Source organism: Rutidosis leptorrhynchoides, chromosome 8, assembly GCF_046630445.1.
Source record: "Rutidosis leptorrhynchoides isolate AG116_Rl617_1_P2 chromosome 8, CSIRO_AGI_Rlap_v1, whole genome shotgun sequence".
In the NCBI taxonomy this organism is placed as follows: domain Eukaryota; kingdom Viridiplantae; phylum Streptophyta; class Magnoliopsida; order Asterales; family Asteraceae; genus Rutidosis; species Rutidosis leptorrhynchoides.
Genome location: NC_092340.1, coordinates 43,663,525 through 43,688,441, shown reverse-complemented (window position 1 = coordinate 43,688,441; position 24,917 = coordinate 43,663,525). Strand labels below are relative to the sequence as shown.

The following is a 24,917-nucleotide window of genomic DNA, read 5'->3' as shown; positions in this document are numbered from 1 at the left end:
ATTGTGGTTTTCCACTTGTGATTTAATACAGAAAGATTGAGTATGTGGTGATGGGTTTATGATGTAAGTGGTGTTCAACGATGGTGTTGCAAGGTGATGGACGATGGTGGTTGATGTTTGCAAGTGGAAGGTGGTGGTTTTTCGGTGTTGATCAAGTTAGTAAGGGTGAAGGTCGAACTTGTATGTATATTGATATAGATAAAGACTGGTGCATATATAACATCATATGGATTGAGATGAAAGGATATTGTCAAGAGGAAAGAAACAGTTATGTTTTGGTTAGCAAATGTTAGTGGGGTTTGGTCGACATATTCACAGAATATGAAAGGAATTTTGCTTATGTACATATATAATATATATATCTACCTATATTTATATATATTATAGTCTTAGAAAGATACAGATGGATGATTGGCAATCAATAACAGTAAATAAATATCTATTGTAATATGTATATCTATAGGTGTAGTATTTATATATATAGATTTTGACAGATAACCAATCTATGGTATATTTAATATAATACGTATTATTACATCTTATTCATAATGTAATTAAATAGAACGTACACACAATTTAGCAGCCATTCACTATGTCTTAATTTGGGTAATATATTTATATCGTGCTCCGTTGATAATTAGTGGTGGATAAAAGTATTCAGATAATTCCAATATTTTTAAATTAACTATATTTATTTATTTACAAATAATGGTTCGTGAATCGTCGAGAATAGTCAAGGTCAAATGATTTCATGAAACAGTTCAAAATTTTTGAGACTCAACCTATCAGACTTTGCTTATCGTGTCAAAGATAATGAATTGTATCGAGAGTTTGGTTCAAAATTAGTCGAAATTTCCGGGTCATGACAAGTAATAATTGAAGCATTCTAATATTTGTTTCATCGCTTCTAACATAAAGAATAAATTGTCCTTACTGTTGGAGATATGGAGAACTTTAAACAATTAGAGAGAAGATTCCAGGAAACTCACACGAAGCTTCCACGAAGTTATTAGGAAACTCACATGTAGCTTCTACGAAGTTGTTAGAAAACTCACATGTAGCTTCCACGAAGCTGTGAAGAAATTCACATGTAGCTTCCACGAAGCTGTCAGGAAACTCACATGTAGCTTCCATGAAGCTGTCAGGAAACTCACATGAAGCTTCAAGGAATTGTTTTTAGCTTACTCTTTAAACCATTCTATAAATAGACCCTCTTGTAACTCATTGTAAACACACCACAAATATTCAGTAAATACATTCTCTAGTTGGTCCGTGGACTAAAGCAATCACAACGATTGCATATAACCACGTTATCTCTTGTGTCGATTTACATTTCTTGCATTTATAATCTTTCGTTCATTAAGTGGGTTAGTAATCTTGTAGAATTACTATCGGTGAGTGATCTTGTTGAATCACTTGCGTTGTTTTGGGTCCTAATATCCTTACAACTGGTATCAGAGCACAAGGTTTTGTTAAGGGAACGATGATGGAAGACGAGAAGTTTAGAATCGCCCGATTCGATGGAAGAGACTTTGGCTTTTGAAAGATGCAAATTGAAGATTACTTGTATCAAAAGAAGCTACACCAACCCTTATTAGATACTAAGCCTGAAAGCATGAATGATGCCGATTGGACGCTTTTGGATTGTCAAGCTTTGGGCGCTATTCGTCTTTCACTTGCTAAGAACATTGCATACAACGTTGTGAATGAGAAGACGACGTTTGCTTATTTGAAAGCACTCTCTAACATGTATGAGAAACCTACCGCTTCTAATAAGGTTTTTCTCATGCGATAATTGTTCAATACGAAGATGAAGGAAGGTACGAGTGCAATGGATCATATCAACGAGTTCAACAACATCATATCGAGCTTAGCATCGGTAGATATTGTGTTTGATGATGAGTTAAAGGCACTAATCTTGCTTTCATCATTACCAGAAAGTTGGACGGGTACGGTTACCGCAGTTAGTAGCTCTACGGGAACTACTAAGATAGCGTTTGAAGGAATAAGGGATTTGATTCTTGGTGAAGATACTCGTAGGAGAAACTCGGGGGAATCGACATCTAGTTCCTTGTTAAGTACCGACAACCGTGGTAGGAAATTTGATTGCGGTGAGAAGAAGGGTAGAAAGAAGTCTAAGAAGAGGTATTCATCGAAAGATAGAAGTGAAGCTGTTTGTTGGGGTTGCAATCAAAAAAGACACTTTCAAAGGAATTGTAAAAATGGTCCGGCGAAAGGTGTGAACTTAACCGAGGAAGAAAGTGATGATGCACTTTTATGTAGTGTTGAAAATTCTATGGAGTCTTGAATTTTGGATTCGGGAGCTTCGTTTCATGCTACTCATGTCAAAAGCATGATGAAAAATTTTCGTTCATATCAAGGCAAGGTGAGATTGGCGGACGACAAATAACTCAATATAGAGGGCATTGGAGATGTTTTATTGAAGACTACTCTTGGCTATAATTGGACCTTGAAAAACGTAAGGTACATTCCTAAATTAAAAAGGAAACTTATTTCGGTTGGTCAATTAGATGATGAAGGTAACGCGGTTACTTTTGAAAACCACCAATGGAAGGTGGTTAAGGGTAGTTGTGTAGTGGCTCGTGGACATAAAAGAGGAACTCTTTATATGGTTGAAGTGTTTGATGAAGACACTGTGGTTGCTATGGTGAATGTTGAATCCGAATCAACTCTATGGCACCGAAGGCTCGGGCATATGATTGAAAACGGTATGAAGATGCTCGTATTGAGTGGGAGGATTCCGGATTTAAAAAGGGTTGAACTTGGGTTTTGCGAACCATGTGTCTATGGGAAGCAAAAGAAGGTGACTTTTGGGAAATCGGGGAATGCACCTAAGTTGGAAAAATTGGAGCTTGTTCATACGGATGTATTTGGTCCAACGAATGTAGAATCACATGAAGGTTCTCGCTATTATGTCACCTTCATTGACGACTCCACTCGAAAGGTATGGGTTTATTTTCTTAAAGCTAAATCCGATGTATTTAATACTTTTGTGAAGTGGAAAGCTATGGTAGAAAATGAGACTAATTTGAAAGTCAAGTGCTTGAAGTTGGATAATGGAGGGGAATATGGTAGTCTTGAGTTTAAATACCATTGTGCAAAGCTCAGTATTAGAATGTTGAAAACAGTACCGGAAACACCGCAACACAATGGGGTCGCCGAACGTATGAATCGTACGTTAAATGAAAGGGCTAAGAGTATGAGACTACATGCCGGTTTGCCTAAGATGTTTTGGGCAGATGCGGTTAATACGGCGGCTTATTTGATAAACAGGGGACCCTCAACACTGTTGGGTTTCCGAATTCCCGAGGAAGAATGGTAAGGTACGAAGGTGAGTTATAATTACCTTAGGATCTTTGGGTGTAATGCTTATGTGAAGACCAAAGATGCGGATAGAGACAAGCTTGAGGCCAAGTCAAAGAAGTATATTTTCATAGGCTACGGGTCGAATGAAATGGGTTATCGTTGTTGGGATAACGATGCTAGAAAAGTAATTCGTTCTCGCGATGTTACTTTTGATGAAGATTCGGTCTATGGCAAACCGGAAACGGGGAGTCCTAAACTGGGCCATGTTACTTTTGATGATGTTTCTATTGATGATCTTACAGGTTCTAGTGGGAGTACGGGAAACAATGAATTACCAACAAATGGTGAGGCGTCGGAAAATGCTAATGATGGGGATGGTTCGGAAAGCGGTGATGATTTCGAACATAGTGCGAGTTCTAGTGATGAGGAGGACACAAATGAAACCGGTCCAACCATTTAGGTTACTCCTACACTAAGACGCTCGACTAGAGTGCCCAAACCTAATCCTAGGTATTCTCCATCTGCAAACTACTTGCTCTATACCGAGAATGGTGAACCCGAAAGTTACTTTGAGGCAAGAAAGACAAAAGAATCCATACAATGGGAGCTTGCCATGAAAGAAGAGATGGGGTCACTTGAGAAGAATAAAACTTGGTCACTAGTGAAGTTACCTCATGATAAAAGGGCGTTGCAAAATAAATGGGTGTATCGAATCAAGAATGAGTTGGATGGCAAGAAAAGGTACAAGGCTCGTTTGGTAGTCAAAGGCTTTCAACAAAAGGAAGGGGTTGACTACAAAGAGATATTTTCACCAGTAGTTAAAATGGCTACTATCCGTTTGGTACTTTCTATGGTTGCATCTGAAGACTTACATCTAGAGAAACTAGATGTGAAGACCGCATTCTTGCATGGTGATCTTGTTGAAGAGATCTACATGAGGCAACCCGAGGGCTTTGAGGTAAAGGGTAAAGAGAAGTAGGTTTGTAAGCTAAAGAAAAGTTTGTATGGATTGAAGCAAGCACCTTGGCAATGGTACTTGAAGTTTGATGATTTTATGAAGAATATTGGTTTCTTAAGATGTGAAGCGGATTACTGTTGCTACTTGAAGAAACTCAAGTCTTCTTATATAATCTTATTGTTGTATGTTGATGACATGTTACTTGCAGGTTCCAACATGTCCGAAATTAACAAGTTGAAGGGATTACTTTCCCGTGAATTCGAGATGAAAGATCTTGGTGGTGCTAGGCAAATACTTGGCATGAGTATTGTGCGTGATCGTGTGAAAGGTACTCTATACTTGTCTCAATCCAAATATATTGAGAAAGTAGTAGAGAGGTTTAATATGGAGAATTCAAAGGCTCGTTCTATGCCTTTGGGTAGCACGATTAAGTTATCAAAAAGTCAATCACCAAAGACGGTAAAAGACAAAACGGATATGGAAAAGGTTCCATATGCATCGGTCGTGGGTAGTATTATATATGCCATGGTTTGTACAAGACCCGATATTGCTCAAGCAGTGGGAGTTGTAAGTCGTTATATGTCTAATCCGGGGAAAGAGCATTGGGAAGCGGTCAAATGGTTGCTTCATTATTTGAAAGGTACTTCTAATATGGGATTGTGTTTCTCCAAAAACAATCTCATACTTAGGGTTATGCGGATGCTGATTCGGGTGGATGTGATGATTTGGGGAAAAGCACTACGGGTTATGTTTTCACAAAAGGGAAGACGGCGGTTAGTTGGATGTCTCGACTACAAAAGAGTGTTGCTTTATCAACCACCGAAGCCGAATATATGGCTATTGCAGAAGCTTCTAAAGAGCTTGTTTGGTTGAAAAACTTCTTAGGTGAGTTGGGTAAAAGACAAGACTATTGCGTCTTGAATTGTGATAATCAAAGTACGGTTCATCTTGGGAAGAATCCGGTGTTTCATAGTCGTACGAAACACATCAAGATAAGGTATCATTTTATTCGACAACATATAAATAATGGTACTTTATTATTGAAGAAAATCCTTGGTACGAAGAATCCTGCTGATATGTTTACTAAGGTTGTTACGACAGAGAAATTGAGGTTTTGAATTATCTCAATTGGTGTTCTAATGAATTGATGAGAGAAGACCCCAACTAGAGAATTAAAGAGTTAATGTTTCAATTCTAACAAGTAGTGTTGAAGACCTTGTATCGAAAGTCTGCTCATCCGAAGTATGTGTTGAGTGTGCGTGTCTCAAATGGAGTTTGGCGGTATAATAGTGGTTTAACGTTCTTGGTTAGATCGTTGATATTTTGGGTTGACGAAGGTTGGGTTTGTTCAAAGTCTCCAAGTGGGAGTGTGACAACCCGGAAATTTCTGACCAAATTTAAACTTTATATTTATATTATTCCGATACGATAAGCAAAGTTTGTTAAGTTAAATCTCAAAAAGTGTAAACTGTATTCATACATTCATTTAACCTTGACCAAACCCTGACGAATCACGAACCATTATAATTGAATTGGAAAATATACGTATATATATATATATATATATATATATATATATATTTTTTACAAAAATATAATATTAACTTAGTAAAAAAAAAACGACCTGATTTAAAATAATATATTTTGATAAACAACGAGTCACTAATTTATAGAAGCAAATGACCACAACGCTCAATTTTATAAGTTACATTTTTATAAGGTAATTTATTGATGAGTAAGTCAAATTATTAATAAGGGTACACGTCGCGTAACGTAAAAGGCTAGTTTTCTAAACGTACGAAAGTGCGTTCGAAAAACCGAAAGTGGTACACGAGTCGAGTATCAACGTACGAGTCAACTGACCTAAAATTACAAGTCAACTATGTACATGAATATAATATAATATATATATATATATATATATATATATATATATATATATATATATATATAATTAATATAAATTATATATATATTATATATATATAATAATATGTCGACAAACAAGAAAACAAAAAAATTGTGAGCTGGATTTTGGGGCCATGCGACCGCATGAGAAATAGGCATAAAACTCATGCGATCGCATGGCAGTCAGAATTCAGAAACATTCTATAAATTGGCCAGTTTGCTCAACACAACACACATATTAATATCTATATTACTCCGTATTATATTTTATATTTATTATTTATATTTATTATTTATATTATTATTATTATTAAGATTAATATTATTATTAATCTTATAGTTAGGAGTATTATTATTAGTATTATTATACATAAAATACTACGACGAGGTCATGAGCGAATTATTTTCAAACAAGCCTTCCGAGCGGGATAGAGCTAGGGAAACTATGGGTTATAACTATGGAGGTTATGGGTAATGTTCGTGAGTATTGTTCGCAAGTCAAACTAGTATTTATCATCTCCGTTGCGTCTACGTACTTTTCTACAATATTGATACGTAAGCATTTATATCTTATCTTTTATATATTAATAGTATATCCATGTCTAGTGCTCGAGTATATATGTTTATGCATACTTGTATGCTTTAATTTTGTCGTTAGATAGTTTATGATGAATCACGAATTTGATACATATATTATTGATAAAAGTTATATGATATGCATGTCATTGAAAAGCTGTCGGAAAATTAATAACTTTTCATTTAGAAATCGTATGTTTTCGATGAACGGATTAAAAGTTATGGTCAACTGAATTATAATTAACATTAATTGAAATTGCTTTTGAATCTGTAATTGATATTTAAACAACTTGTTTATAAGATTGATAAATTAGATTTTCAAATATTACTAATCGAGTAAATGAATTTCTATATAAGGCACGTCTCGTCTTGTTGAACAATTGTCAAAGTTGACTGTCCTATCATGTTTTAAAGCTTTATAAACACTATAATATGATTTTTCAAGTATTGGAAAACTATATGAAAATCATGTTCGATTGCCATGATAATTCAAATATAATATAGCCCCTGAAATAAATAATATTTTGAGTTTGATAAACTATAAATTCGTTCAATTATCAAGACTTATACTATGTTAATAAACATGTATAGATTTAAAGACCATATTGGGTCAGGTTGACTTTTGAGATGACTTTTGTTAAACTTCTGCATGTCGGTCTCGAGCATTAGGATTGTGATACACTATGACCCAACCTAGTTTATTAGACATGTATTGACCAACATATGTTCTCTAGGTTGAGATCTACGGTTAATCTTGCATTCCGAGTTACGGTCACTTTTTGATGAATGAGCTTATGTGCTGCTAAGGTGAGTTTCATTTGCTCCCTTTTTAATTGCTTTTGCAATATATATATTTTTGGGCTGAGAATACATGCACTTTATTTTAAACAATGGACACAAGTACATACTAAATTATATACTAAGTTTGAACCGAAAATCCCTTAGCTTTGGTAACTAGTAACTGCCGGTTATAAGAACTGGTGGGCGCGAGTAGTAGTATATGGATCCATAGGGCTTGATATCCCCATTCGAGCTAGAGTACTAGCCTTTTAACGGACGTATGCTATTTGAGAAGCGTACACGTTGGTTTGCATGTATTACTAAGATGATTATACAAAGGGTACAAATTATATATACGTTAAGTTTAGTTACCAGGGTGCTCAATTTCGTAGAATATTTCGATAAACGTTTCTGGATGGAACAACTGAAATCTTGTGATCCACCTTTATATACAGATTATGCGCAACATTAAAACTATGAACTCACCAACCTTTGTGTTGACACTTTTAAACATGTTTATTCACAGGTTTCTAGAAGTCTTCCGCTATTTGCTTATATGTTAGACAAGCTATGTGCATGGAGTCTTACATGGCATATTTTTCAAGGAAACGTTGCATTCACCAAATCAACACCATGTATCTTATTTTGACCGCATTGTCAACGGAAGTACTATTGTAAACTATTATATTATGGTGATTGTCTATATGTAGAAATCATCAGATGTCGAAAACCTTTGATTTAAATATTCATTTATGGTGTGCCTTTTCAAAAAAATGCAATATTTACAAAACGTATCATATAGAGGTCAAATACCTCGCAATGAAATCGATGAATGACGTGTTCGTCCATATAGATTTGGAGCGATCGTCACAGTTGGTATCAGAGCTTGAGGTCATAGGGAACCAGAATTTGCATTAGTGTGTTTAACTGCTAATTGTTAGGATGCATTAGTGAGTCTGGACTATGACCGTATTTGTTCTTACCAATTTTCGCTTGTTATTTCTTGTCAGAAATTTAATGCTTATCATTCCTAAGTCTAGACACATCTTACTGCATTTACTGCATAGATAGTGTACCAACAAAATTCATATCTTAGTATATCTGTTACTGTAAACTTTTCCTGACATCTTCCGAAAATTTCTCCGTAATTTACGGGATTTTGGTATTATATATACATATGTAAATTATGTGTTGAAGAGTACCAATCTAAATTCTATAATCTATTTCATATAAAAAAATCATCCCTCTAATTATACAAGATGGATCACGTATCAAGTTCAAATTCCTTAAACTCCGACAGCTATTCCGATATGGATATTCACCTGAACTCCGAAGACAGTGTAACCGGAATGGATCAACCAATTAGCCATCATCTATTCTGGATGAATTGGGGATGGGTTCGTAGCCTACTTAGTCATTAGAGACAAGAAGAAGGTGATCCCTTCCATCCACAACATTGCCCTCTTGGCGAAGAACCTGAAGCACTTACCGGTGAACCTATCCGAAGCACCATTTTCTCTCTCATTTCCAGAGTATCTCGTCATGATTATATACTATCTCAGATTCTGGATCTTATTCATCCGCTCGTCCGAACCAACAATCATCCCGGTGTAATAGAAGAAGTCAACGAGCTTCGCGCTCGGGTAGTTGCTTTGGAGAATGTGGTGCAAAGGTTACAAGCACCAGCAGCAGCACCGGCAGCAACAATACCACCATCAGCAACACCAACAGTACCATCACCACCACCAACAACAACATCCGCATCCCACACCTCAACATCACAATCTGTACCTCGAACATCAACGTCATACGCACCATAGATACCAAGGAATACCAACAACAACAAACGATGAAGTATTGATTAATAACTTCATCATAGAAATATTCTGCAGAGAATATGTAGTTTCTAAAAGTTTTAGAGATTATATATTCTAGTCCTAGTCGAAAACCAGATGAGATTAATATTATGTTAACTCATTAAAATCATGATTACATCTAAAGAAAATATATATGTAGGTGTATTTTCATAAAGAATGTAATTAAGAAAACTCTTTTATACAAACTGTTAATGGTGAGAATATTTTAACGGGTAGGTAATACCCGAGAGATATATAAATTCACTATTAATATGTTACATTCTTCAATTCTGATTCAACAAATCATCAACTATACTCACTACTTTCACAACAATATATATTCTTTTATAAAAATCAAAACAACCATCCTCATCCAAATTTGATTACATATTTTGATTTTGACAAATCAAAATCCAAAGTCAAGATTTAACAAAAGACATCATTCTTAGATTCCTACATCTTTCGAAGCTATACTTTGACTTCAAAACTATGCTAGAACATCACTTTTATTCATAAAACCCAGAAAAATATTTGTGTCATTCAAAATTCTAGAACATCATATGTATCTTGACAAATACAATCTTCATGCAAACCTTTCAAACTTTTAAAAACACCTCGGAATGATAACCGACGATTCGGTTATGATAACCTTGAATGCTGATGAAGCAGCAAAAACTGTAAACGACCTTAACAGCCAAAAGTTTGATGATAAAGAATAGTGTGTTGGCAAAGCTAAGAAAAAGAGAAGGTTTGAAACTGGAAAACGGATTGAGAAAACCATGAAGGAGGCTGTGGACAAATCACAAAGACTAAACCTGCCTTCAAAGAATCCAAATGATTCAGTATCTGTTGAAGTCATTAACAAATACCTTACTCCTGACTCTAAACCTTTACGGACAAATCTTCTTTATCATCTTTCGATATTAGAAATTCTAAGATATCATCGTATCTTTCATTATAAATATCCTCGATATTTCTGAAGATATTTTCATAACTATTCTTATCTGAAATCATTTATCTCTTCACGATATTAGTGTTACATCAGAAAGGAAACTGTTTTAGTTTCTAAAATCTGAAAAGATTGAACTTAAATGTTATTGAAGCAGTGTTGGGAACTGAAGCATGAGTTAATATAATATAATAACACTTGATCAACGTGATTATATTACAGTAATTCATGCTGAGTTTCTAAATGGAACGTGATGATTCACATATCATAACATCACTATGTGCTATGTCATACGACTATTGTATTCTATTTAATCTCTAAAATATTAAGAAAATATTTCTTGATGATTCGGTCTTTTCCAGGGTATTCTGGTAATTTAACAAATCAAGATCGTGCCATTACCATTTTCTTCTTAGAACATTAACAATGTTCATTCCGAAATTCATATATGCGAATTCTGGACCATTACAATCAATGCTTAGTCACAAGAAGAAGAAACGAAGGGACAAAACTCCGAAATAGAAATTGGGGTATAAATCGCAGCAAATAAAAGAGAGTATTAACTGGAAATGACAATAATTATAGAAGACATAAGCAGGAACTTTGAAATATAAGGGAGAATATAAAGCCCGATAACAACACATAAATTACAAACCGTGTATATCAATGTTTATTGCAATATAAAGACACGGGAGAATTAAAAGCACTATAACCCCAAGGGCAAAGTAGAAGTAAGCAGATTTCTCTGGCAGAAGTTGGAAAAGGAGAATAATTGTTGCGATAGTAAGGATAAGGACAATGATCAAAACTGGATTAAGCATTTTCACAATCTTTTGAATTTGGGAATTGAGTATAGGAATGGTAAAAGTAAGGAAACGAAGGGGGTGGATTTATAGTGAAATATTCGACAGAGTAATCAAAACAGATGATCGCATTTAAAGCGGATCCTAATTTCCTTGATTTTCGAAGAATCAAATCTTATTACTAAGACCTTCTCCAAATCTCTTGAACTCTGAAAATCAACCTGTCTACGTCAAAAGATATGACGAAACTTTACCAACTCATTTCACTCCTTTGTGATAACTTCATTTATACTCTTCGCGTAACCAAATTGTTTTATCTATATTACTCGCTGATGATAAAACTTTAATTTTCAGCTCGCATGCATCAAGAAAACGTATTTATTGTCAGCCATGACCATCTCAATCAAATTTCGGGACAAAATTTCTTTAACGGGTAGGTACTGTGACAACCCGAAAATTTCTGACCAAATTTAAACTTTATCTTTATATTATTCCGATACGATAAGCAAAGTTTGTTAAGTTGAATCTCAAGAAGTGTAAACTGTATTCATACATTCATTTAACCTTAACCAAACCCTGACGATTCACGAACCATTATAATTGGATTGGAAAATATACATGTATATATATATATATATATATATATATATATATATATATATATATATATATATATATATATATATATATATATATATATATATATATATATATATATACAAAAATATAATATTAACTTAGTAAAAAAAACCTCCTAATTTAAAATAATATATTTTGATAAACAACGAGTCACTGATTTATAGAAGCAAATGACCACAACGCTCAATTTTATAAGTTACATTTTTTATAAGGTAATTTATTGATGAGTAAGTCAAATTATTAATAAGGGTACACGTCGCGTAACGTAAAAGGCTAGTTTTCTAAACGTACGAAAGTGCGTTCAAAAAACCGAAAGTGGTACACGAGTCGAGTATCAACGTACGAGTCAACTGACCTAAAATTACAAGTCAACTATGTACATGAATATAATATAATATATATATAATTAATATAAATTTTATATATATATATAATAATATGTCAACAAACAAGAAAACAAAAAAAATTGTGAGCTGGATTTTGGGGCCATGCGACCGCATGAGAAATAGGCATAAAACCCATGCGATCGCATGGCAGTCAGAATTCAGAAACATTCTATAAATTGGCCAGTTTGCTCAACACAACACACATATTAATATCTATATTACTCCGTATTATATTTTATATTTATTATTTATATTATTATTATTATTAAGATTAATATTATTATTAATCTTATAGTTAGGAGTATTATTATTAGTATTATTATACATAAAATACTACGACGAGGTCATGAGCGAATTATTTTCAAACAAGCCTTCCGAGCGGGATAGAGCTAGGGAAACTATGGGTTATAACTATGGAGGTTATGGGTAATGTTCGTGAGTATTGTTCGCAAGTCAAACTAGTATTTATCATCTCCGTTGCGTCTACGTACTTTTCTACAATATTGAATCACAATATTGATACGTAAGCATTTATATCTTATCTTTTATATATTAATAGTATATCCATGTCTAGTGCTCGAGTATATATGTTTATGCATACTTGTATGCTTTAATTTTGTCGTTAGATAGTTTATGATGAATCACGAATTTGATACATATATTATTGATAAAAGGTATATGATATGCATGTCATTGAAAAGCTGTCGAAAAATTAATAACTTTTCATTTAGAAATCGTATGTTTTCGATGAACGGATTAAAAGTTATGGTCAACTGAATTATAATTAACATTAATTGAAATTGCTTTTGAATCTGTAATTGATATTTAAACAACTTGTTTATAAGATTGATAAATTGGATTTTCAAATATTACTAATCGAGTAAATGAATTTCTATATAAGGCACGTCTCGTCTTGTTGAACAATTGTCAAAGTTGACTGTCCTATCATGTTTTAAAGCTTTATAAACACTATAATATGATTTTTCAAGTATTGGAAAACTATATGAAAATCATGTTCGATTGCCATGATAATTCAAATATAATATAGCCCCTGAAATAAATAATATTTTGAGTTTGATAAACTATAAATTCGTTCAATTATCAAGACTTATACTATGTTAATAAACATGTATAGATTTAAAGATCATATTGGGTCAGGTTGACTTTTGAGATGACTTTTGTTAAACTTCTGCATGTCGGTCTCGAGCATTAGGATTGTGATACACTATAACCCAACCTAGTTTATTAGTCATGTATTGACCAACATATGTTCTCTAGGTTGAGATCTACGGTTAATCTTGCATTCCGAGTTACGGTCACTTTTTAATGAATGAGCTTATGTGCTGCTAAGGTGAGTTTCATTTGCTCCCTTTTTAATTGCTTTTGCAATATATATATTTTTGGGCTGAGAATACATGCACTTTATTTTAAACAATGGACACAAGTACATACTAAATTCTATACTGAGTTTGAACCGAAAATCCCTTAGCTTTGGTAACTAGTAACTGCCGGTTATAAGAACTGGTGGGCGCGAGTAGTAGTATATGGATCCATAGGGCTTGATATCCCCGTTCGAGCTAGAGCACTAGCCTTTTAACGGACGTATGCTATTTGAGAAGCGTACACGTTGGTTTGCGTGTATTATTAAGATGATTATACAAATGGTACAAATTATATATACGTTAAGTTTAGTTACCAGGGTGCTCAATTTCGTAGAATATTTTGATAAACGTTTCTGGTTGGAACAACTGAAATCTTGTGATCCACCTTTATATACAGATTATGCGCAACATTAAAACTATGAACTCACCAACCTTTGTGTTGACACTTTTAAACATGTTTATTCTCAGGTTTCTAGAAGTCTTACGCTATTTGCTTATATGTTAGACAAGCTATGTGCATGGAGTCTTACATGGCATATTTTTCAAGGAAACGTTGCATTCACCAAATCATCACCATGTATCTTATTTTGACTGCATTGTCAACGGAAGTACTATTGTAAACTATTATATTATGGTGATTGTCTATATGTAGAAATCATCAGATGTCGAAAATCTTTGATTTAAATATTCATTTATGGTGTGCCTTTTCAAAAGAATGCAATATTTACAAAACGTATCATATAGAGGTCAAATACCTCGCAATAAAATCGATGAATGACGTGTTCGTCCATATGGATTTGGAGCGATCGTCACAGGGAGATTGTTGGAGATATGGAGAACTTTAAACAATTAGAGGGAAGATTTCAGGAAACTCACACGAAGCTTCCACGAAGTTGTTAGGAAACTCACATGTAGCTTCTACGAAGTTGTTAGGAAACTTACATGTAGCTTCCACGAAGCTGTGAGGAAATTCACATGTAGCTTCCACGAAGCTGTCAGGAAACTCACATGTAGCTTCCATGAAGTTGTCAGGAAACTCACATGAAGCTTCAAGGAATTGTTTTTAGCTTACTCTTTAAACCATTCTATAAATAGACCCTCTTGTAACTCATTGTAAACACACCACAAATATTCAGTAAATACATTCTCTAGTTGGTCCATGGACTAAAGCAATCACAACGATTGCATATAACCACGTTATCTCTTGTGTCGATTTACATTTCTTGCATTTATAATCTTTCGTTCATTAAGTGGGTTAGTAATCTTGTAGAATTACTATCAGTGAGTGATCTTGTTGAATCACTTGCGTTGTTTTGGGTCCTAATATCCTTACACTTACCACTCAGCAATTGATGAAAAAGTAGTGTCTGACCAACATGGGATTGGGACACCAGATTTCTTTAACTATGTCATTCGACTTTCCGATTAGTATGAAAAGTCCCATCTTAGAGTTTTATGGAACTAATGCTTTAAAGGATGATCATTTGTGCTGATTAACTTATCAGCATCTTCAATCGACTCAAAAATTAACATAATGTCCAACCCTTCTATAAACTTGATAACAATGTTTAAAATACCTTCTGCCCTACCTATCTTCACAAGGTTTGTCAAGATGTCTTTTGACTTAGCTTCGCACACGATTGCTCGATTAAGTAATTCCTGGTTGTTTACGTTTTCATCCACCTCTATGCATTTATCTCTCTCTTTCTTATAACTGTCCCTAGCAGCATGGGGAGCTGAAGGGGCTGATCTTCTTGAGTTGTTAAGCTTGTCTCTCATATCCACCGATCTATTCTCTATAACCATTTAAATTAAAAATAACAACAATTATACTTCTAACATCAGCATCATGATGTCATTCACTATAGTCTTTTATAAGATGGTATAAATTATACTAAGAGTTAATTGATATCGTGATTACTTGCTCAATCTTATTGATACAAAGAAAGGAAAATTAAAATGTATTAAAATTAAAATATTAATTATTTTAATATTTTAGAAACTACCAAAATTATCAACTGGTAATTTTAGTAAATATTGTGCATGATATTTCAGTTTTTTTTTTTTTTCCTTCTAACTTTCGAAGTGACAAGTTAAATATATTATTTGAGAGTTGATTTATAATAAAACTTCGAAGGAAGGTTTTCATTTCCTTACGAAAGAAGTGTAAAAGGGAAATGTATAGAGATCACGTTTTATTGGGGAATCTCTCACCTAAGATCAATTCTATCGGCCCGTGCTCAAGCTTGTCACCAGCACACTTCCTTGAGGGCGCCGATGGCAATCTCCCCAGTCTCGCACGCCCTCGAGCGCCCTCGGTTTACTCGCCCTGCAAAGTTTCATTTCTACGCATGTTTGAGAACGAGAATTTTGGTGTTTGATGCAATTTAACGGCTATATAGCCATTGAATACTTTTTTTTTCAATACCTCTACTCTATATATATATATATATATATATATATATATATATATATATATATATATATATATATATATATCAATGGGGAAGTAACCAATCGGGGGGAAGCGGGGGGAAGCAAAAAAAAAAAATTTCGTTTTTTTTGAAATTTTTTTTTCCGGCATCAAGATCACATGAAAATATGAACATTTAGAAGAGACACTTTGTGATGATTGTTATTATTTATGCGGAAAAACGATCGATAAAAATAGCATTCAAGATAATATTGTTCGTGAAGAATATGAACGTTTTTTTCTCATGTTTGTGAAGTAAAATTTAGCCCGATTTAGAGTTTAGGGGAATAAACCCAAAACACCAAACCCTAAACCCTAAACTCTAAACCGTTCGTGTTAAAAACTCAATCTAAATCCTAAATCTAAACCCTAAATCTAAACCCTAAACCCTAAATTTCTAAAACCCTAATATCTAAACCCTATAAACCCTAATATCTAAATGCTGATATGTAAAGCCCAATAGCTAAAACCTCAAAATACGCTCGAAAAACACGATAATTGTTATATATTACTTCTTCGAGCGTTTTTCCGTCAAAATAAAAACATTTATCACAAAGTGTCTCTACTAAATGTTCATATTTTCATCTCATCTATAATGTTCGTGAACAAATTTTTTTCAAAAAATGAAAAAAAAAGTTTTTGCTTCCCCGCTTCCCCTGAATGGTTACTTCCCTTTTAATCCTACTAATATATATATATATATATATATATATATATATATATATATATATATATATATATATATATATATATATAGGCAAGAGATCCAGCGCTAAGCTTATGTTTTGAGATAAGTAGATAAGTAATTATCCATCCGTTCATCCAAGGTTGCCTTCTTCTTGTGCAGATTCTTTCTCGTGCTCCTGCGTTCCATCTTGTTTATACTAACAGGGTATATTGGTGAGATTTCAGGTCAATTCATTCACACACATGCTCCGTTAATGAATCAGGTACAGACCTATTATGTTTTCTTGCCAATTTTGATTTTCGATTCATGTTATTCTATCTCTCTATTTCAATCCTCACTATTTCAATTCGTTATCAATTCGGATTACTCATACATCATGAATTGTACATAGGATTTCAATTATACAATTTCTGAATACTGAATAGGTGATTTTCAGTTCTAGGGTTTTGTTCTTATTTTCAGATTCACTATGTGTACTTGTTCTGATGCTCAATTACAATTGCGTAATCGTAAATGTTCATAGAGATGTTTCAAGTAAGTGTTATTAACCTATTTCTTAATTTTTAGTTTTGTTGTTTTATACATCACGAATCAGTTGTGAATATATCTGATAGAAAATGGGAACTGAACTTATTCTTTTTGAAAGGAAAATATTTTATATTAATAAATAAACCTATCAAGATGCTAGGAACTGAACTCATTGAGCTTTGTTAAATATTATCAGAGTTGATCACTGTAGTTCAGATAATTTTTTTTAATAACTTATCTAAGTAGGTCATTGTTACTTTCTATTGTTATGGTTTTGCAGTTTCAGTTGAAGTTTTTATGATGAATGCTGAATTTCGATTGCAAAACAACCTTTTGAGCAAATAATCTTAAATGAATAATGAAAAAAAACTTCAATGGTATGGCCCTTATTTCGACTTAGTTTTGACATACTTTGTTTTTATTTATTTGATTAAAATGGGATCATACCTGTTGCACCAAATATTCAAGATGCATGCCTTAATTTGCTATGCTTGAAATACTTCATTATTGTTATTCATTTGACAAACTTCATTGTTGTTATTCATTTTTCGTCTCCTGAAATTCGATTTTCAACTCATGGTTATACACTTATACAATGCTTAATTGAATTCTTTTTTTGGAAACTGGAGTGATACATTGACTTCATCGTTTATTTTTTTTTTTTGTTGCTTTTCTCTAATTCTTTCGATAGATTTGAATAAGTGAATGAGGCTTATGCTCGTATCTGATAATTCAGTTTCCAAGTCTTCTGCACTGCACTTATCTTTAAATTTAGTTAAGTAAGCAAATTTAATGCATTGATGTTCTTATAACTGCCACTAAGTATTTTTATAAACATACATGAAGCTAATGTACATAAGAATCATAATTGAAAAGCAATATTTCTTCATCTGGAAGTTTAAGAGGTACTAAACCTCAAATGTTTGCCTCTGTTATCAAGTTTTTGGAAGTGACAATCAAGAGGTTAGAGTAATGTAACTATCTTTATATCTTGTAAAAACTTCCCCTAAGATGATAAATATATATGTGATTTAGATATACTTCGTGAGCCTTCACTCAGACTCCCCAAAACAGCCAGTTTAAGCAAGTGTTTCCCATAAGACAATTTTTACTCATCATGCCCACTGCCTTCAGATAGTGCAATATTATTGGATTATGATGGGATAGTGATGCCACAAAATTTCGATTATCTAGACTCTGTGGGTTTCCCTATAAATGTCACAAAAATCCATTAATGGTTGTTGTACCTGTTTTAATACCATGAATAAGTCAATGGAGCAAATTGTATAGGCAGCATGCCTGAAATTTTGTTTCCCTCATCATTTCGTTTGCAACCGAATGTGTACTTTTTATACTTCCAATTAGAGGTTGAAATTGTAGTTGGCTCTATAAAAGAGTCCATGCATTACCATTCAAAAGTAGTCTAAACAATCTTGCATACATGTACAGTTCTATCTATTTACCACATTTTATTACCTACGTGAATATTTATCTTTTATATACTAAAGTCTCGCTGAAACACGTTGTTCCTTTCATTAAACCCCTCAAAAACGACATCTACCTCTCTTTTTAAAACCCTTCCACACTTCCAAATTTCAATCACCTTCTTCCGTTATTCTCTCACCCACACAACTATGTCGCCGTCGACACATCAGCAGCAGAAATCGCAGCAGAAATCTTGAACTAAACTTGATATAATTGGCGCAAAATCATAGGAAGCGTCATCATCAGCGTATTTGGCGCCAGACCCGTCGTTTTCTCCGCCTGTAACTGCTCCGTGATACACACCGTCATCGTCTTCGCCGTTGATCTACCGGGTAAAATTTTTATTTTGTTAGCAATTCGTAAAATTAGGGTTTGAGGTACGAATTTAAATTTAACCCTAAATCTAGGTGTTCATTTTGATATAGCTAGGGTTTGAGGTAGGCATTTAAATTTTTACCCTAATTCTAGATGTTCATTTTCTAACGTTATAATGATTTATTGAAGAACCTTGCCCAAACAGATCTGGTTATGAGTTCGTGAAAAAATGAAACGAAAATAGTAGAAGTTTACCATGTTTTTATGCGTTTTTTACAAGTACCGAAACAGATGTTTAAAACCTTTATATATACGTATTGTAAAGTGTTTTAGATACTGACTTTTTATGCTAGATGTTGCTTTATATTGTCAAGTAATACTACTAAATTTATTTCATGAAAATCGGTCAAGAAACAAGCAAATTCGAGCGTGTATACCCCTGTTCTGCAGCGTAGAAGCTGCTGCATTTGCAGCTGTAGTTTCAGCTCATTAACAGCTGCATTGGGCCTCGAATTTGGCTGTTTTGGGGCTCAAACTAATGATATAGTGGGTTGTAGTTTCATTAGTTTGAATCCAAGAAAAAGCTTACATATATGTTCGGGTCAGAACCAGTTTTAAAAGACATCATATGCATCCATTTTATGGTAACAAATTTTTTAGTTATGAATGCATTGTTGTCCCCTGAAGCCTTTGCAAATATAGAATGTATGTTCTTTTGTTGTTTTAAGTTTGATTTTATATCTATTGATAGCTTCTATCGCTATTAGTAATTTTGGCATCATTAACTCTTGTCGTATTTGCATTTTTGTAGTATCTATTGAGTATTGAACTTTTAATATAAACTTAGTGGTAACATCTATTGTTGTATTTGTAGCTGGTACTTCTGCATCTATTAATTCTGCTACGGCTTCTGTTACTCGCACACATTCTCTCAATCAGTTGCTATGTCAGCCTTACATGTTACATGAGCCGGAAGGTATTAAGTTACACTTTTACCTCTTTCATGACTGATTACTGGATGATTTAATTTAATACTCTGTTTATATGTTTGAGATTGTTTATGGGTATTGATTACCTTTGCAAATGAAACTTTTTCTCATTGTGTTGAAATCGTCTTAATGATAATATCTCAGTATTTATGTTTATAGATGCAATTATATTGTTTTCATTTAGCTATTGTTTGTAACCCTTGCATAACCTAATTTGTTAGCAATCAACAATAACATGTAACTGTTACATCTAATAACTAATTTGTATTCATATTTTATAATTGGATACGAGAATCCTTATTGATTTTGTTTCATACATTCCACTTATAGATGTAGGTTCACTATATCCCATGTAAATATCACATATCCACTATAATCCATTGTCCATTTCAGAGAACAATACCTGTGACATATGCAACATATTAAGCTAATACTTGCAAACAAGCTGTATACACAAGCTGCTACTGTTTACAATTCTATGTCCATAAATTGACTAACTATTCCTATTTACAAATTATACTCCTAAGTAGAGGGATTTTGTTAGATCTAATCGGCATGCTTCTAAAAAGGGATTAACTAATGTCTACTGATTTTCGGTTGCTCCTTTTAATTTTGCAGTAATTATATTGATCACTACATCAGTTCAAAGGAGTAGATTACGCTTCAATATACTATGGATGGTGTTGTCTTTTCTACCTCTGAACCATAAGGAGATACAACACTTGGAATATGTATCCGAAATGTCCCGCCGCATCACGCGGCCGGTCCGGATCTTGTTATGTGCCATTTCAGGTGGTCACAAGATGTAGAATGGAAAACCTATGGTCAGAATAGTGATTTTAGATGGATGCAAATGGCGGAGTTGGCTGAGCTCGTTGTTAGAATATTGATAAATGATAAAATTTTGATGTATGATAACATTTTGATGTATCATAATTTTTTTTTTATGAATAATAACTTTATATAAATTTATTAGCTTTATATTTTTAATGTTAATATATATTTTCAATGATAAAAATTAATTTTCCTTATATATATATTTCTTAATATGTTATTATACATCTGATATATGTTAATGTGTTGAAACCGCCCTCTCGTGAGAGATTATCATATGAATAATAAATTCATTAGTTTTTTAAAGCCACAATGTTGATATTTAAGATAGTAAACATAAATTTTTCATGAATATTTTTATATTTATCACTTAATATGTTATTATACATGTGATGTATGCTAACTGATTTTGACTAACAAATTCAAGTCTTCTTCAAATTCGACTCAACAAATGAATACACATCCTCCACAAGTGAATTCACACTATTCATTTCAATAAAAATTGTTAAGTCAACAAAATCTTTGAACACATAAATTCAAAATAAAAACTAAGAATCATAGACGTATAGGACCATCAAAATCAATAGCACTCATCAGTGAGAGTTTACCATCAAAATCAATAGCACTCATCAGTGAGAGTTTTGAATGAACGATAACATACATTTGAAGATGAATGATAACATACATTCGACGAATGGTTACAGGCATTTGACGAACATACATTTGACGAACAATAACGTACAGTCGCAATGAACAATAACATACATTCGACGACGAATGATAGCATACATTTGACGAATGATAACATACATTTGATGAATGGTTACATACATTCCACGAAGGATAACATACATTCGATGACGAACAATAACATACATATGACGAATGATAACATGCATTTCTCAAATAATAACAAACATTGGACGAGCGATAACATACATTCGACGACGAACGATAACATACATTTGACAAATGATAACATGCATTCCACGAATGATAACATACATTCGACGAACGATAACATACATTCGATGACGAACGATAACATACATTTGACAATTGATAACATGCATTCCACGAATGATAACATACATTCGATGACGAACGATAACATACATTTGACGAATGATAACATGCATTCCACGAATGATAACATAATTCGATGACGAACGATAACATACATTTGACAAACGATAACATGCATTCCACGAATGATAACATACATTCGAAGACGAACGATAACATACATTTGACGAACGATAACATGCATTCGAAAAATGATAACATACATTCGACGAGGGGTAACATACATTCGACGTACGATGACAGACATTCGAGGAACGATGACAGACAATTGACTACAACAATAACATACATTCGACGACGAACGATAACATACATTTGAGGTCGAATGGTTACATAAATTTGACGGATGGTAATCGTGTACATAGGTTTCTCTTGTCAGCTGCATACTAAAAAAACTTTGAGTGCAAAGCAAAATTATCAGGTACCAATAATTTGTCTAAAATTCAACACAGTTAACTTACAACGTGTCTTAAAATTTGCAACTTGATGTGGCTTGAGAAAGATGAAATAAAATGATGATATAATAAATCAAATACAACATCATAATTAATTAATTCATTAATAAGAATAATAAAGAATCAGGTAAATCAATATTCATGACTACAAAAGAGAAGCTTAGTTACATCAGCATCAAATGTTTGATGACTAACCCATTAACGTTCTAATGAATCTAACACATTCACACCGATGGATAAAAAGATAAAAAAAAATAAACATACACGATTCAGTTAATATATGGCTTGTAATTCCACTAGTTTAGACATCTATTTGACAGTTCCCATCAATGGCTTTCTCCCAATAAAATACAGAGAAGCTGCAACAAGAACTGAACCTTTTGCGTCATTTGAACTGCTTCCCCCAGCTAGCTTTTCATTTCGCTTAATTCTGATAACCATGACTTGTAAAAGAAAAACAATCAAATGGTTAGTTTGAGTGAAAATTCATTCAGGCATTTCATCAAACACTATCAGTGCATTAAAAGAAGCATAGGATTTCAATTCATATTCAATATTCATGATACAAGTAATGTTGACATTATTGAAAAAATAAAATTAAAACATTAAGAACTCATCATACTTCAATATCAAACATATAATCGAAATATAAAGCTCAATTCATTATCCTTTAGAATGAGTTTGACATATATGTGCTATATGTGTAGAAATAAGAAAATCAAATACAAATTAAATGAAGTTGAACTATTATTGTTAGCTTACTGTTTTCACTTCTTGTATATAAAAGTGATTCGTCGATTGTTTCATCTTTTATGAGATGAATCTTCCTTCATCTTTCATTACAACATAGTTTGATGATCTCTCTTCTCTTCAAAGAATGATAGAACTTTTATGCAGTTGAATGATGACTTTGAAGATGTTTGCTGTTTAATTTTTGGTTTGAAAACCCCGATTTCCAGTTGGTGATTTAGTTCCATGTAGATTCCCCTAATTTTTTAATAAAATGAAAACCCTAATTTCTACGTAGGTTCTTTGATGTTCTTCGCGGATAAAATTCCAACTATACGTAAATTTACCTTACTACCCCTCCGCGTTTTTTCTTAAGTTTTTCAGATACGTGGTCAGGATCTGCTTATCCCCTTATTCCCAAATTACTCCTTATTTATTGATCTCTCCCGTGTATATATATATATATATATATATATATATATATATTCTATCCTATATCAACATAAATCACATTTTTACTCTCATCTCAACCAACATATATATCCTCAATATTTCTCAACAATCATCAAAATGTCTCCAAAATTGGATAGTCTCACAAAATTTGCAATAGATGCTGCGAGTTCAGATTTCGGTACTGTCGCACTCGATATGCTTGATATGATAGATCAAGAAGAAGAAGAAGAACTCGTCCAACCGATCTCAAGAGCGCCTAGAAGATTTTTATTAAGAGACCGAGAGGAAACGGGTATGCAGTTATGGAATGATTATTTATGATTATTTTTCCGATAATCTCATTTTTCCCGGGGATTATTTTTGCAGACGTTATAGAATGAGTCGGCCACTGTTCATACGCATATGCCAAGGTATAATTAATTATTCTCAAGAACCTATTCCGGATTATTTTTTATATTTTCGTCAAAGGCGGGATGCTACCGAGTTGCTTGGTTTCAATGTTTTTCAAAAATGCACATCCGCAATACGACAATTAGCGTACGGTACTGCACCTGATGCTTTTGATGAGTAGTTACATATGGGTCAACAAACGTCATACGATTGTTTGAATAATTTTTGTAAAAGTGTATTTCATTTGTACGCTAATGAATATTTGAGAAAACTGACTCCACAAGACGTACAACGTCTTGTAACCGCGCATGCTGAAATACACAGTTTTCTGGACATGTTGGGTAGTCTAGATTGCATGCATTTGGCATGAAAAAATTGCCCATATAGATACAAAGGCCATTATACAAGAGGCGATCATGAATACCCAACTATCATGTTATAAGCGGTTGCATCGTATGACTTATGGATTTGGCACGCTTACTTTGGTCCCGCCGGTTCAAACAACGACATCAATGTGCTTAATCAATCTGATTTATTTAACGATCTACTTCAAGACACGGCACCTGCGTGTAATTTTTCGGTTAGTGGGTGTTGAAAGGACCCGTCCTAATCCATCCGGACGAAGTCCATATCGATTATAAACGATTCCCAACAGTTGATTACATCGCGAGGTACTTGACCTCTATATGATACATTTTACAAACATTGCATTCGTTTTTGAAAAGACAAACTTTTAATACATTGGAAGTTAACGGCATACATACCATTTCATAATATATCTAAACTATAAATGACTTGATAATAATATTGATGACATCGACGACTCGAATGCAACGTCTTTTGAAATATATCATGAATGACTCCAGATAATGTCTCTACAATGAGCAAATGCACAGCGGAAGATTTCTTTCATACCTGAGAATAAACA

General features: G+C 33.3%; 1 long non-coding RNA gene across 2 annotated transcripts; it reads left to right on the top strand.

Annotated features, from left to right (window-relative positions):
- The first annotated feature begins 17,121 nt into the window (after positions 1-17,121).
- LOC139861169 (uncharacterized) lies at positions 17,122-20,967 on the top strand. Of its 2 annotated transcripts, XR_011763666.1 has the most exons (4): positions 17,144-17,259; positions 17,534-17,630; positions 19,928-20,029; positions 20,661-20,967. It is a non-coding gene; the product is annotated as an uncharacterized lncRNA (long non-coding RNA). The 2 variants fall into 2 exon arrangements; XR_011763665.1 differs by lacking the exon at positions 17,534-17,630 and having other exon boundaries at positions 17,122-17,259.
- Positions 20,968-24,917: the final 3,950 nt, after the last annotated feature.